Below are 14,171 nucleotides of genomic sequence, written 5' to 3'. Positions count from 1 at the left end.
AGAAGAGAATATACAATGAATTCCAAAAACATCTATGAAGATCAGTATTAATTAGATGAGCGGGGCTTTTAGCTTTTTGCCTCTGAACAGTTTTGGCATCTCACTCTATCCTTTGAAATTCAGAATGATTGGCTTCTATAGGAACTCAGAATCCAGATAGTGTTATTGATTCTCCTAGTTAAGTATGATGATTCTTGAACACAGCTACTTTATGAGTCTTGGCCGTGGCCCAAAGCACTCTGTCTTCCAGTATTACCACCGGATGCATACATGCCACAGACACATAATTGGGTGAACCTTTTCAGATTGTGACTCAACTTTGCTAGAGTCCCCAATTAGAGGTGTCCAGGGTTCTTAAGCACACTCTTTTTGCCTTGGATCACAACTTTATTTCTTTCTTTTTCTTTCTTTTTCTCTTTTTTTTCCTCTTTTTTTTTTTGTATTCACTGCTTTTTCTTGCTTCAAGAATCATTTTTATGATTTTTCAGATCCTCAGTAACATGTCTCCTTTTTCATCATTCTTTCAAGAGCCAACAATTTTAACATTCATGAACCACAAATTCAAAAGACATATGCACTGTTTAAGCATACATTCAGAAGACAAAAGTATTGCCACCACATCAAAATAATTAATCTGTTATAAAATCTGGAAATTCATGCAATTCTTCTCTTTTTCAATTAAGACATTTTTCATTTAAGAAAGGTGACGGATTCATAGGACATTCATAACTTTAAGGCATAGACACTAAGACACTAATGATCATAAGACACAAACATAGATAAACATAAGCATAAAAATTCGAAAAACAGGGAAATGAAGGACAAGGAGATTAAAGAACGGGTCCACCTTAGTGATGGCGGCTTGTTCTTCCTCTTGAAGGTCTTATGGAGTGCTTGAGCTCCTCAATGTCTCTTCCTTGCCTTTGTTGCTCCTCTCATGATTCTTTGATCTTCTCTAATTTCATGGAGGAGGATGGAATGTTCTTGGTGCTCCACCTTAGTTGTCCCATGTTGGAACTCAATTCTCCTAGGGAGGTGTTCAGTTTCTCCAATAGTCTTGTGGAGGAAAGTGCATCCCTTGGCATCTCAGGGATTTCATGATGAGAGGGGTCTCTTGTTTGCTCCATCCTTTCTAGTGATGGGCTTGTCCTCATCAATGGGGATGTCTCCTTCTATGTCAACTCCTACTGAATAACAGAGGTGACAAATGAGATGAGGAAAGGCTAACCTTGCCAAGGTAGAGGACTTGTCCGCCACCTTATAGAGTTCTTGGGCTATAACCTCATGAACTTCTACTTCTTCTCCAATCATGATACTATGGATCATGATGGCCCGGTCTATAGCAACTTCGGACCGGTTGCTAGTGGGAATGATTTGAGCGTTGGATGAACTCCAACCATCCCCTAGCCACGGGCTTGAGGTCATGCCTTCTCAATTGAACCGGCTTCCCTCTTGAATCTCTCTTCCATTGGGCGCCCTCTTCACAAATGACTGTGAGGACTTGGTCCAACCTTTGATCAAAGTTGACCCTTCTAGTGTAAGGGTGTTCATCTCCTTACATCATGGGCAAGTTGAATGCCAACCTTACATTTTCCGGACTAAAATCTAAGTATTTCCCCCGAACCATAGTAAGCCAATTCTTTGGGTCCGGGTTCACTTTTTGATCATGGTTCTTGGTGATCCATGCATTGGCATAGAACTCTTGAACCATTAAGATTCCGACTTGTTGAATGGGGTTGGTAAGAACTTCCCAACCTCTTCTTCGGATTTCATGTCGGATCTCCGGATATTCACTCTTTTTGAGTTTGAAAGGGACCTCGGGGATCACCTTCTTCAAGGCCACAACTTCATAGAAGTGGTCTTGATGCACCCTTGAGATGAATCTCTCCATCTCCCATGACTCGGAGGTGGAAGCTTTTGCCTTCACTTTCCTCTTTCTAGAGGTTTCTCCGGCCTTGGATGCCATAAATGGTTATGGAAAAACAAAAAGCAATGCTTTTACCACACCAAACTTAAAAGGTTTGCTCGTCCTCGAGCAAAAGAAGAAAGAAGAGAGTAGAAGAAGAAGAAATAGAGGAGATGGAGATTTGTTTGTGGTTCGGCCAGAGGGGAAGAAGTGGTGTTTAGGGTGTGTGAAAATGAGGGAGTGAAGATGGGTTTATATAGGGATGGAGAGAGGGGTAGGGTTCGGTCATGTAAGGGTGGGTTTGGGAGGGAAAGTTGTTTAAATTTGAATGGTGAGGTAGGTAGGGTTTTATGAAGGATGGATGTGAGTGGTGCAGAGAATAGTGGGATTTGATAGGTGAGGGGTTTTTGGAGAAGAGTGGTAGAGGTGATTGGTGAATGAGTGAAGAAGAAGAAAGAGGGTGGTGGGGTAGGTGGAGATCCTGTGGGGTCCACAGATCCTGAGGTGTCAAGGAAAATTCAACCCTGCACCAAGTGGCGTGCAAAAATGCCTTTCTGTGCCAATTCTGGCGTTAAACGCCGGGCTGGTGCCCATTTCTGGCGTTTAACGCCAGCTTCTTGCCCTTTTCTGGCGTTTAACGCCAGTCTGGTGCCCTTTTCTGGCGTTAAACGCCCAGAATGGTGCCAGACTGGGCGTTAAACGCCCATTTGCTAGCTTCACTGGCGTTTAGACGCCAGCAAGTTCTCCTCCAGGGTGTGCTATTTTTCTTTCTGTTTTTCATTCTGTTTTTACTTTTTCAATTGATTTTGTGACTTCTCATGATCATCAACCTATAGAAAACATAAAATAACAAAGGAAAATAGATAAAATATAACATTGGGTTGCCTCCCAACAAGCGCTTCTTTAATGTCAGTAGCTTGACAGAGGGCTCTCAATGAGCCTCACAGATACTCAGAGCAATGTTGGAACCTCCCAACACCAAACTTAGAGTTTGAATGTGGGGGTTCAACACCAAACTTAGAATTTGGTTGTGGCCTCCCAACACCAAACTTAGAGTTTGACTGTGGGGGCTCTGTTTGACTCTGTTTTGAGAGAAGCTCTTCAGGCTTCCTTTCCATGGTGACAGAGGGATATCCTTGGGCCTTAAACACAAAGGATTCTTCATTCACTTGAATGATCAATTCACCTCTGTCAACATCAATCACAGCCTTTGCTGTGGCTAGGAAGGGTCTGCCAAGGATGATGGATTCATCCATGCACTTCTCAGTCTCTAGGACTATGAAATCAGCAGTGATGTAATGGTCTTCAATCTTTACCAAAACATCCTCTACAAGTCCATAAGCTTGTTTTCTTGAATTGTCTGCCATCTCTAGTGAGATTCTTGCAGCTTGTACCTCAAAGATCCCTAGCTTCTCCATTACAGAGAGAGGCATGAGGTTTACACTTGACCCTAAGTCACACAGACCCTTCTTAAAGGTCATGGTGCCTATGGTACAAGGTATTGAAAACTTCCTAGGATCTTGTCTCTTTTGAGGTAATCTCTGCCTAGACAAGTCTTCCAGTTCTTTGGTGAGCAAAGGAGGTTTGTTCTCCCAAGTCTCATTACCAAATAACTTGTCATTTAGCTTCATGATTGCTCCAAGATATTTAGCAACTTGCTCTTCAGTGACATATTCATCCTCTTCAGAGGAAGAATACTCATCAGAGCTCATGAATGGCAGAAGTAAGTCCAATGGAATCTCTATGGTCTCAGTGTGAGCCTCAGATTCCCATGGTTCCTCATTAGGGAACTCATTGGAGGCCAGTGGACGTCCATGGAGGCCTTGCTCAGTGGCGTTCACTGCCTCTTCCTCCTCTCCAAGTTTGGCCATGTTGATGGCCTTACATTCTCCTTTTGGATTCTCTTCTGTATTGCTTGGAAGAGTACTAGGAGGGAGTTCAGTAATTTTCTTGCTCAGCTGTCCCACTTGTGCCTCCAAATTCCTAATGGAGGACCTTGTTTCAGTCATGAAACTTTGAGTGGTTTTGATTAGGTCAGAGACCATGGTTGCTAAGTCAGAGTGGTTCTGCTTAGAATTCTCTGTCTGTTACTGAGAAGATGATGGAAACGACTTGCCATTGCTAAACCTGTTTCTTCCACCATTATTGTTATTGAAACCTTGTTGAGGTCTCTGTTGATCCTTCCATGAGAGATTTGGATGATTTCTCCATGAAGAATTATAGGTGTTTCCATAGGGTTCCCCCATGTAATTCACCTCTTCCATTGAAGGGTTCTCAGGATCATAAGCTTCTTCTTCAGATGAAGCATCCTTAGTACTGCCTGGTGCATTTTGCATTCCAGACAGACTTTGAGAAATCAAATTGACTTGCTGAGTCAATATTTTATTCTGAGCCAATATGGCATTCAGAGTATCAATCTCAAGAACTCCTTTCTTCTGATTAGTCCCATTGTTCACAGGATTCCTTTCAGAAGTGTACATGAATTGGTTATTTGCAACCATTTCAATTAGTTCTTGAGCTTCTGTAGGCGTCTTCTTCAGATGAAGAGATCCTCCAGCAGAGCTATCCAAAGACATCTTGGACAGTTCAGACAGACCATCATAGAAGATACCTATGATGCTCCATTCAGAAAGCATGTCAGAGGGACACTTTCTGATCAATTGTTTGTATCTTTCCCAAGCTTCATAGAGGGATTCTCCTTCCTTCTGTCTGAAGGTTTGGACTTCCACTCTAAGCTTACTCAATTTTTGAGGTGGAAAGAACTTTGCCAAGAAGGCATTGACTAGCTTTTCCCAAGAGTTCAGGCTTTCTTTAGGTTGTGAATCCAGCCATATCCTAGCTCTGTCTCTTACAGCAAATGGGAATAGCATAAGTCTGTAGACCTCAGGGTCAACCCCATTAGTCTTGACAGTGTCACAGATTTGCAAGAATTCAGCTAAGAATTGATGAGGATCTTCCAATGGAAGTCCATGGAACTTGCAATTCTGTTGCATTAGAGAAACTAATTGAGGCTTAAGCTCAAAGTTGTTTGCTCCAATGGCAGGGATAGAGATGCTTCTCCCATAGAAGTCAGGAGTAGGTGCAGTAAAGTCACCCAGCACCTTCCTTGCATTGTTGGCATTGCTGTTGTTTTTGGCTGCCATGTTTTCTTCTTGTTTGAAGATTTCTGTTAGGTCCTCTATAGAGAGTTGTGCCTTAGCTTCTCTTAGCTTTCGCTTTAAGGTCCTTTCAGGTTCAGGGTCAGCTTCAACAAGAATGCCCTTGTCTTTGTTCCTGCTTATATGAAAGAGAAGAGAACAAGAAAATGTGGAATCCTCTATGTCACAGTATAGAGATTCCTTGAGGTGTCAGAGGAAAAGAAAAATAGAAGGAAGAAGTAGAGAATTCAAACTTATCAAGAAAGATGGAGTTCAAATTGTGCATTGAGGAATAGTGTTAGTCCATAAATAGAAGGATGTGAGAAGAGGGGAAGAAATTTTCGAAAATTAAGTAAAAGATTTTAAAAACATTTTGAAAAATAGTAATTGATTTTCGAAAACTAAGATTCGAAAAAAAATCAAGTGACTTTTGAAAAAGATTTTGAAATTAGAAATCAAAAAGATATGATTGAAAACTATTTTGAAAAAGATGTGATTAAAAAGATATGATTTGAAAAACAATTTAAAAAGATTTGATTTTAAAAATTAATGACTTGCCTAACAAGAAAAGATATGATTCAAACATTAAACCTTTCTCAACAGAAAAGGCAACATACTTGAAATGTTCAATCAAATCATTAATTGTTAGCAAGTATCTTTGAAAATGGAAAGAAATTGATTTTGAAAAAGATTTGATTGAAAATATATGATTTGAAAAAGATTTGATTTTGAAAAATTTTGAAAACTTGAAAAAAATTTGAATTAAAAACAGAATCTTCCCTCTTGTGCCATCCTGGCGTTAAACGCTCAGAATGGTATCCATTTTGGCGTTTAACGCCCAAAATGCTACCCTTTTGGGCGTTAAACGCCCAGCCAGGTATCCTAGCTGGCGTTTAAACGCCAGTTTTCCTTCTTTACTGGGCGTTTTGAACGCCCAACTTTTTCTGTATAATTCCTCTGCTGCATGTACTGAATCTTCAGTTCTCTATATTATTGACTTGAAAATAGATCCAAGATCAAATAAACAATGCATGCAAGACACCAAACTTAAAATAAGACACTAGACTCAAACAAGAAACATAAAATATTTTTTTGGTTTTTATGATTTTGTAATTTTTTTGTGCTTTTTTGAAAATTATATGAAAAAAAAAGAAAATAAAGGTTTCAGAATTCTTAATGAGAATTCCAGGAATCATTGCAATGCTAGTCTAAGACTCCAGTCCAGGAATTAGACATGGCTTCACAGCCAGCCAAGCTTTCAAAGAAAGCTCCGGTCCAAAACACTAGACATGGTCAATGGCCAGCCAAGCCTCAGCAGATCATTGCTCCAACAGCAAGATTGATAGAAATCAACAAGCTCTTGTGATGATAGGTTGAAACCTCGGTCCAATAAGATTAGACATGGCTTCACAGCCATCCAGACTTCAACAGATCATCATGAAACTCTAGAATTCATTATTAAAGAAATTCTGAAAAAAAATAAAATACCTAATCTAAGCAACAAGATGAGCCGTCAGTTGTCCATACTCGAAACATTCCCCGGCAACGGCGCCAAAAACTTGGTGCACGAAATTGTGATCACTACTTTTCACAACTCAAATAATCCCTAGTACTGGCCCCAAAGACTTGGTGCTCAATACCATGGCATAAACACAACTTCGCACAACTAACCAGCAAGTGCATTGGGTCGTCCAAGTAATAAACCTTACGCGAGTAAGGGTCGATCCCACGGAGATTGTTGGTATGAAGCAAGCTATGGTCACCTTGTAAATCTTAGTCAGGCAGACTCAAATGGTTATGGATGATATATGAATAAAACATAAAGATAAGGATAGAGATACTTATGCAATTCATTGGTGAGAACTTCAGATAAGCGTATGAAGATGCTTTGTCCCTTCCGTCTCTCTGCTTTCCTACTGTCTTCATCCAATCCTTCTTACTCCTTTCCATGGCAAGCTGTATGTAGGGTTTCACCGTTGTCAGTGGCTACCTCCCATCCTCTCAGTGGAAATGTTCAACGCACCCTGTCACGGCACGGCTATCCAGCTGTCGGTTCTCGATCATGTCGGAATAGAATCCAGTGATTCTTTTGCGTCTGTCACTAACGCCCCACAATCGCGAGTTTGAAGCTCGTCACAGTCATTCAATCATTGAATCCTACTTAGAATACCACAGACAAGGTTTAGACCTTCCGAATTCTCTTGAATGTCACCATCAATTCTAGCTTATGCCACGAAGACTCTGATCTCACGGAATGGATGGCTCGGTTGTCAGGCGAGCGCTCGGTTGTCAGGCGAGCAGCAACCATGCGTCGTGTATCAGGAATCCAAGAGATATCCACCCAATCTAAGGTAGAACGAGGTGGTTGTCAGGCACACGTTCATAGGTGAGAATGATGATGAGTGTCACGGATCATCACATTCATCAAGTTGAAGAACAAGTGATATCTTGGAACAAGAACAAGCTGAATTGAATAGAAGAACAATAGTAATTGCATTAATACTCAAGGTACAGCAGAGCTCCACACCCTAATCTATGGTGTGTAGAAACTCCACCGTTGAAAATACATAAGAACAAGAGTGATCATTGGCTTCGGCCCCAAAGAGGGAACCAGAAGAACCAAGATGAAAATACAATAGTAAAAGGTCCTACTTATAGGGAACTAGTAGCTTAAGAATTACAAAGATGAGTAAAAGACATAAAAATCCACTTCCGGGCCCACTTGGTGTGTGCTTGGGCTGAGCAATGAGGCATTTTTGTGTAGAGACTCTTCTTGGAGTTAAACGCCAGCTTTTGTGCCAGTTTGGGCGTTTAACTCCCACTTTGGTGCCAGTTCCGGCGTTTAACGCTGGGAATTCTGAAGGTGACTTTGAACGCCAGTTTGGGCCATCAAATCTTGGGCAAAGTATGGACTATCATATATTTCTGGAAAGCCCAGAATGTCTACTTTCCAACGCTGTTGAGAGCGTGCCAATTGGGCTTCTGTAGCTCCAGAAAATCCACTTCGAGTGCAGGGAGGTCAGAATCCAACAGCATCTGCAGTCCTTTTCAGTCTCTGAATCAGATTTTTGCTCAAGTCCCTCAATTTCAGCCAGAAAATACCTGAAATCACAGAAAAACACACAAACTCATAGTAAAGTCCAGAAAAGTGAATTTTAACTAAAAACTAATAAAAATATACTAAAACTAACTAAAATATACTAAAAACATACTAAAAACAGTGCCAAAAAGCGTACAAATTATCCGCTCATCAACACTCTGGGCGTTCAACGCCCATGTGTAGCATGTTTCTGGCGTTGAACGCCAGTTCCATGCTTGTTACTGGCGTTCAGTGCCAGCTTTCCTCAAGGCACATTCCTGGCGTTCAAACGCCCGGATGTTGCTTGTTTCTGGCGTTTAGCGCCAGATTCTGCTCTGTTCTGGCGTTGAACGCCAGCCAGATGCTCTTTACCGGCGTTGAACGCCAGTATGTCCTCCCTCCAGGGTGTGATTTTTCTTTTGCTGTTTTTGATTCTGTTTTTAATTTTTATATTTTTTTTCGTGACTCCACATGATCGTGTACCTAATAAAACACAAAATAACAATAAAATAAAATAAAATAAAAATTAGATAAATAAAAATTGGGTTGCCTCCTAATAAGTACTTCTTTAATGTCAATAGCTTGACAGTGGGCTCTCATGGAGCCACAAAGGTGATCAGGTCAATGTTGTAAAACTCCCAACACCAAACTTAGAGTTTGGATATGGGGTTTTAACACCAAACTTAGTGTTTGGTTGTGGTCTCCCAACACCAAACTTAGAGTTTGACTGTGGGGTTCTGTTTGACTCTGTACTGAGAGAAGCTCTTCATGCTTACTCTCCTTTGTCACAGAGGGATGGCCATGTGCCTTAAACACAAGGTAGTCCCCATTCAATTGAAGGACTAATTCACCTCTGTTGACATCTATCACAGCTCCTGCTGTGGCTAGGAAAGGTCTTCCAAGGATGATGCACTCATTCTCTTTCTTCCTAGTGTCTAAGATTATGAAACCAGTAGGGATGTAAAGGCCTTCAACCTTTCCTAACACGTCCTCTACTAATCCATAAGCTTGTCTTAATGACTTGTCTGCCAATTGTAATGAGAACAAGGCAGGTTGTACCTCAATGATTCCCAGCTTCTCCATTACAGAGAGTGGCATAAGATTTATCCCTGACCCCAGATCACATAGAGCTTTTTCAAAGATCATGGTGCCTATGGTACAAGGTATTAGGAATTTGCCAGGATCTTGTCTCTTTTGAGGTAAAATTTGCTGAATCCAGGTATCTAGTTCACTAATGAGTAAGGGAGGTTCACTTTCCCAAGTCTCATTACCAAACAACTTGGCATTCAGCTTCATGATAGCTCCTAAATATTGAGCAACTTGCTCTCCAGTCACATCTTCATCCTCTTCAGAGGAAGAATAGTCTTCAGAGCTCATGAATGGCAGAAGGAGATTTAATAGAATCTCTATGGTCTCTATATGAGCCTCAGATTCCTTTGGATCCTTAATAGGAAACTCCTTCTTACTTGAGAGACGTCCCAGGAGGTCCTCCTCACTAGGATTTTCGTCATTCTCCTCCCTTGTGCATTCGGCCATATTGATCACATCAATGGCCTTGCACTCTCCTTTTGGATTCTCTTCTGTATTGCTTGGGAGAATACTGGGAGGAGTTTCAATGACTTTCTTACTCAGCTGGCCCACTTGTGCCTCCAGATTTCTGATGGAGGATCTTGTTTCACTCATGAAACTGAAAGTGGCTTTTGACAGATCAGAGACTAAGTTTGCTAAATTAGAGGGGCTTTGTTCAGAATTTTCTGTCTGTTGGTGAGAAGATGATGGAAAAGGCTTGTTATTACTGAGCCTATTTCTTCCACCATTATTAAAGCTTTGTTGAGGCTTTTGTTGATCCTTCCATGAGAAATTTGGGTGATTTCTCCATGATGAGTTATAGGTGTTTCCATAAGGTTCACCCATGTAATTAACCTCTGCCATTGCAGGGTTCTCAGGATCATAAGCTTCTTCAGAAGCTGCCTCTTTAGTACTGTTGGATGCATTTTGCCATCCATTCAAACTTTGAGAAATCATGTTGACTTGCTGAGTCAACACTTTGTTCTGAGCCAATATGGCATTCAGAGCATCAATTTTAAGAACTCCCTTCCTCTAAGGCGTCCCATTATTCACGGAATTCCTCTCAGAAGTTTACATGAATTGGTTATTTGCAACCATGTCGATAAGTTCTTGAGCTTCTGCAGGTGTTTTCTTTAGGTGAATGGATCCACCTGCAGAATGGTCCAGTGACATTTTCGAAAACTCAGATAGACCATAATAGAATTTATCTAATATGGCCCATTCTGAAAACATGTCAGATGGACACCTTTTGGTCAGCTGCTTGTATCTTTCCCAAGCTTCATAGAGGGATTCACCATCCTTTTGCTTGAAGGTTTGAACATCCACTCTAAGCTTGCTCAGCTTTTGAGGAGGAAAGAATTTATCCAAGAAAGCCATGACCAGCTTATCCCAGGAGTCCAGGCTATCTTTAGGTTGTGAGTCCAACCATGTTCTAGCTCTGTCTCTTACAGCAAAAGGGAAAAGCATGAGCTTGTAGACTTCAGGATCTACTCCATTTGTCTTAACAGTCTCACAAATTTGCAAGAACTCAGTTAAAAACTGGTAAGGATCTTCAGATGGAAGTCCATAAAACTTGCAGTTCTGTTGCATTAAAGCAACTAGTTGAGACTTAAGCTCAAAATTGTTTACTCCAATGGCAGGAATGGAGATGCTTCTTCCATCAAATTTGGACGTTGGTTTTGTGAAGTCACCAAGCATTCTCCTTGCATTATTGTTGTTGGGTTCGGCTGCCATCTCCTTCTCTTGTTCGAAAATTTCTGAAAGGTTATTTCTGGATTGTTGTAATTTAGCTTCTCTTAGTTTCCTCTTCAGAGTCCTTTCAGGTTCTGGATCAATTTCAACAAGAGTGCCTTTTTCCTTGTTCCTAATCTGAGCAACAAGATGAACCGTCAGTTGTCCAAACTCGAACAATCCCCGACAACGGCACCAAAAACTTGGTGGACGAAATTGTGATTCGTACTTTTTGTACTTGTATGAAATTTAATTCGAGATAATAGCTCTTTACTATGTGTGGACACAATTCCGTTCAACTAACCAGCAAGTGTACTGGGTTGTCCAAGTAATAAACCTTACGTGAGTAAGGGTCGGTCCCACAGAGATTGTTGGTATGAAGCAAGCTATGGTCATCTTGTGAATCCCAGTCAGGTAGAGTCAAATGTAATTGGATTAGATATTTAAAAGATAAATAAAATAAAGGGATAGAAATACTTATGTAAATTAATAGTGGGAATTTCAGATAAGCGTATGGAGATACTGTGCCCTTTCTTTTTCTACTTTTCTACTTCTTCCTTCAATCCCTCTTACTCCTTTCCATGGCAAGCTGTATGTAGGGCATCATCGTTGTCAATGGCTACATCCCATCCTTTTAGTGAAAAAAGTCCAAATGCTCTGTCACAGCACGGCTAATCATCTGTCGGTTCTCAATCAGGTTGGAATAGAATCAATTGATTCTTTTGCGTCTGTCACTAACGCCCAGCCTTCAGGAGTTTGAAGCTCGTCACAGTCATTCAATCCCGGAATCCTACTCGGAATACCACAGACAAGGTTAGACTTTCCGGATTCCCATGAATGCCGCCATCAATTCTATCTTATACCACGAAGATTCTGATTAAGGAATCCAAGAGATATGCGCCCGGCCTAAGGTAGAACGGAAGTGGTTGTCAGTCACGCGCGTTCATAGGTGAGAATGATGATGAGTGTCACGGATCATCACATTCATCAAGTTGAAGTGCAGGGAATATCTTAGAACAGGAATAAATGAAATTTATAGGAAAAGAGTAGTAATTGTATTAAAGCTCGAGGTACAGCAGAGCTCCACACCCTTAATGGTGTGTAGAAACTCCACCGTTGAAAATACATAAGTAAAAGGTTCAGGCATGGCCGAATGGCCAGCCCCCAAAACGTGATCAATGGCCTCCTAAGATGAAGAATAAAACAAAATTGAGACCAAAGATGTAACGTGGTCAAAAGACACTGAATACAATAGTGAAATGTTCTATTTATACTAAACTAGCTACTATGGTTTACAAAGGTAAGTAATTGATGCATAAATTCACTTCCGGGACCCACTTGGTGTGTGTTTGGGCTGAGCTTGATCTATCCATGAGCGGAGGCTTCTTTTGGAGTTGAACGCCAAGTTGTAACGTGTTTTGGGCGTTCAACTCCGGGTCGTGACGTGTTTCTGGCGTTTTACTCCAGACAGCAACATGGAACTAGCGTTGAGCGCCAGTTTACGTCGTCAATTCCCAAATAAAGTATAGATTATTATATATTGCTGGAAAGCTCTGGATGTCTACTTTCCAACACCGTTGAGAGCGCGCCATTTGAAGTTTGGTAGCTCCATAAAATTCATTTCGAGTGCAGGGAGGTCAGATTCCAACAGCATCAGCAGTCCTTTGTCAGCCTCCTATCAGAATTTTGCTCAAGTCCCTCAATTTCAGCCAGAAATTACCTGAAATCACAGAAAAACACACAAACTCATAGTAAAGTCCAGAAATATGAATTTATCATAAAAACTAATGAAAACATCCCTAAAAGTAGCTTGAACTTACTAAAAACTACCTAAAAACAATGCCAAAAAGCGTATAAATTATCCGCTCATCACCTTCACGTACAACTTTTGGACTCAATAAGCTTAGGAGGACTTCTTGGGGTCTCAACTTAAACCAGGTATTATTATTAATTTGTGTGTCAATAATTATTATTGCATGTATGTTTGAAGTAGATATAAAATGAACATCATTTTAGTCGATCACAAATTTTTCTCGCATTAATTTGGTTTTTCCTAATGTAAAATAACCATCAATGTTTAAAACTAAATTAATTGGTAAAATAAACATTGAATTGAATGACTTAATTCAAGTCTACTTCAAAACTAGTTGTTGACATTTTTTAAGGACTAAATGTCTGAATAAAATTTTGGAGAAATTTTTTTTATGAAATTTTTTGGATAAATTTTTTTATTCCCGATAACTTTCAATCCGCCAAATTAAGAATTAATTCGTCGCGAATCTTAGTTCAATTTAGTGTTTGTCGTTGGCCAATGAATAATTGCACATGCATAAGGTAAAATTCGAACTTTTAGCATTTATTTAAGTGGATGAGTGAATTAACCACTTGATTATTTTTGGAGATAAATAAATTTTTTGTTATAAGAAACAAACATAGTTACTTGAGTTGAACTCCTAATAATAATAATAAAATTTTGATTATTAGATTGGGATAATAATTATGATGTTATTAATTGGTACAGGGTGATGATAAGAAGAACATGCTAACAGTGCAAAGCATGAGAAACACTCTGATGGAAGCCATATTCATAGCTTCCATAACCATTCTAATAAACATGGCTTTGGCAGCTCTAACCAACAATGCCTATAGTGCAAGGCACTCAGTCTTCATCAGCAAATTCTTAGGTTCAAAATCAACACTAAAATATGGCTCAGCATCACTATGCCTTGTTCTTAGCTTCTTATTCAGCTGGCCATAGGGTTCTTAATTGATGCAAATTTTCTTATGAACACTAATGGAGAATTTTTGTCTTGGAATTACACACAAACAATTCTAGAAAGAGGGTTCACATTGGCTCTAATTGGGAATAGATTTTTTTTGTGTTAGTGTTCCTTTGATGCTGTGGATGATTGGTCCTGTCACAGTGTTCTTATTAGCTTCATTGGGATTGGTTTGTTTGTTGCATGAGTTTGATTTTGTTATTAGTAAAGTCTCCAACTTAGCCATAAACAATGTATCAATATAATAATGTAACATAAGATAAAAAGTATGAAGTAATTAATGGTGTGCAAGTGTGTATATAATTAGTGTTATATTTCAAGATTATTCGATGACAATTAAGATTAGAAATAATTATATTTAGCGCTCTAATTTTTTTTTTTAGAAATTATTTTCATTAGAAACATTTTTTTTCTACGATTGGAGTATTCATCATGTATATATGTAGACATCTTATTTTTTAGACATTTTT

At 39.8% G+C, this 14,171-nt stretch overlaps 1 pseudogene; it reads left to right on the top strand.

Annotated features, from left to right (window-relative positions):
• LOC130956833 (uncharacterized) overlaps positions 1-13,946 on the top strand; it is a 31,402-nt pseudogene extending 17,456 nt beyond the window's left edge.
• Positions 13,947-14,171: the final 225 nt, after the last annotated feature.

This window comes from Arachis stenosperma, chromosome 10 (genome assembly GCF_014773155.1).
Source record: "Arachis stenosperma cultivar V10309 chromosome 10, arast.V10309.gnm1.PFL2, whole genome shotgun sequence".
Classification (NCBI taxonomy): Eukaryota; Viridiplantae; Streptophyta; class Magnoliopsida; order Fabales; family Fabaceae; genus Arachis; species Arachis stenosperma.
The sequence above is the reverse complement of the archived record's forward strand: the minus strand, read 5'-3'. Positions and strand labels throughout refer to the sequence as shown.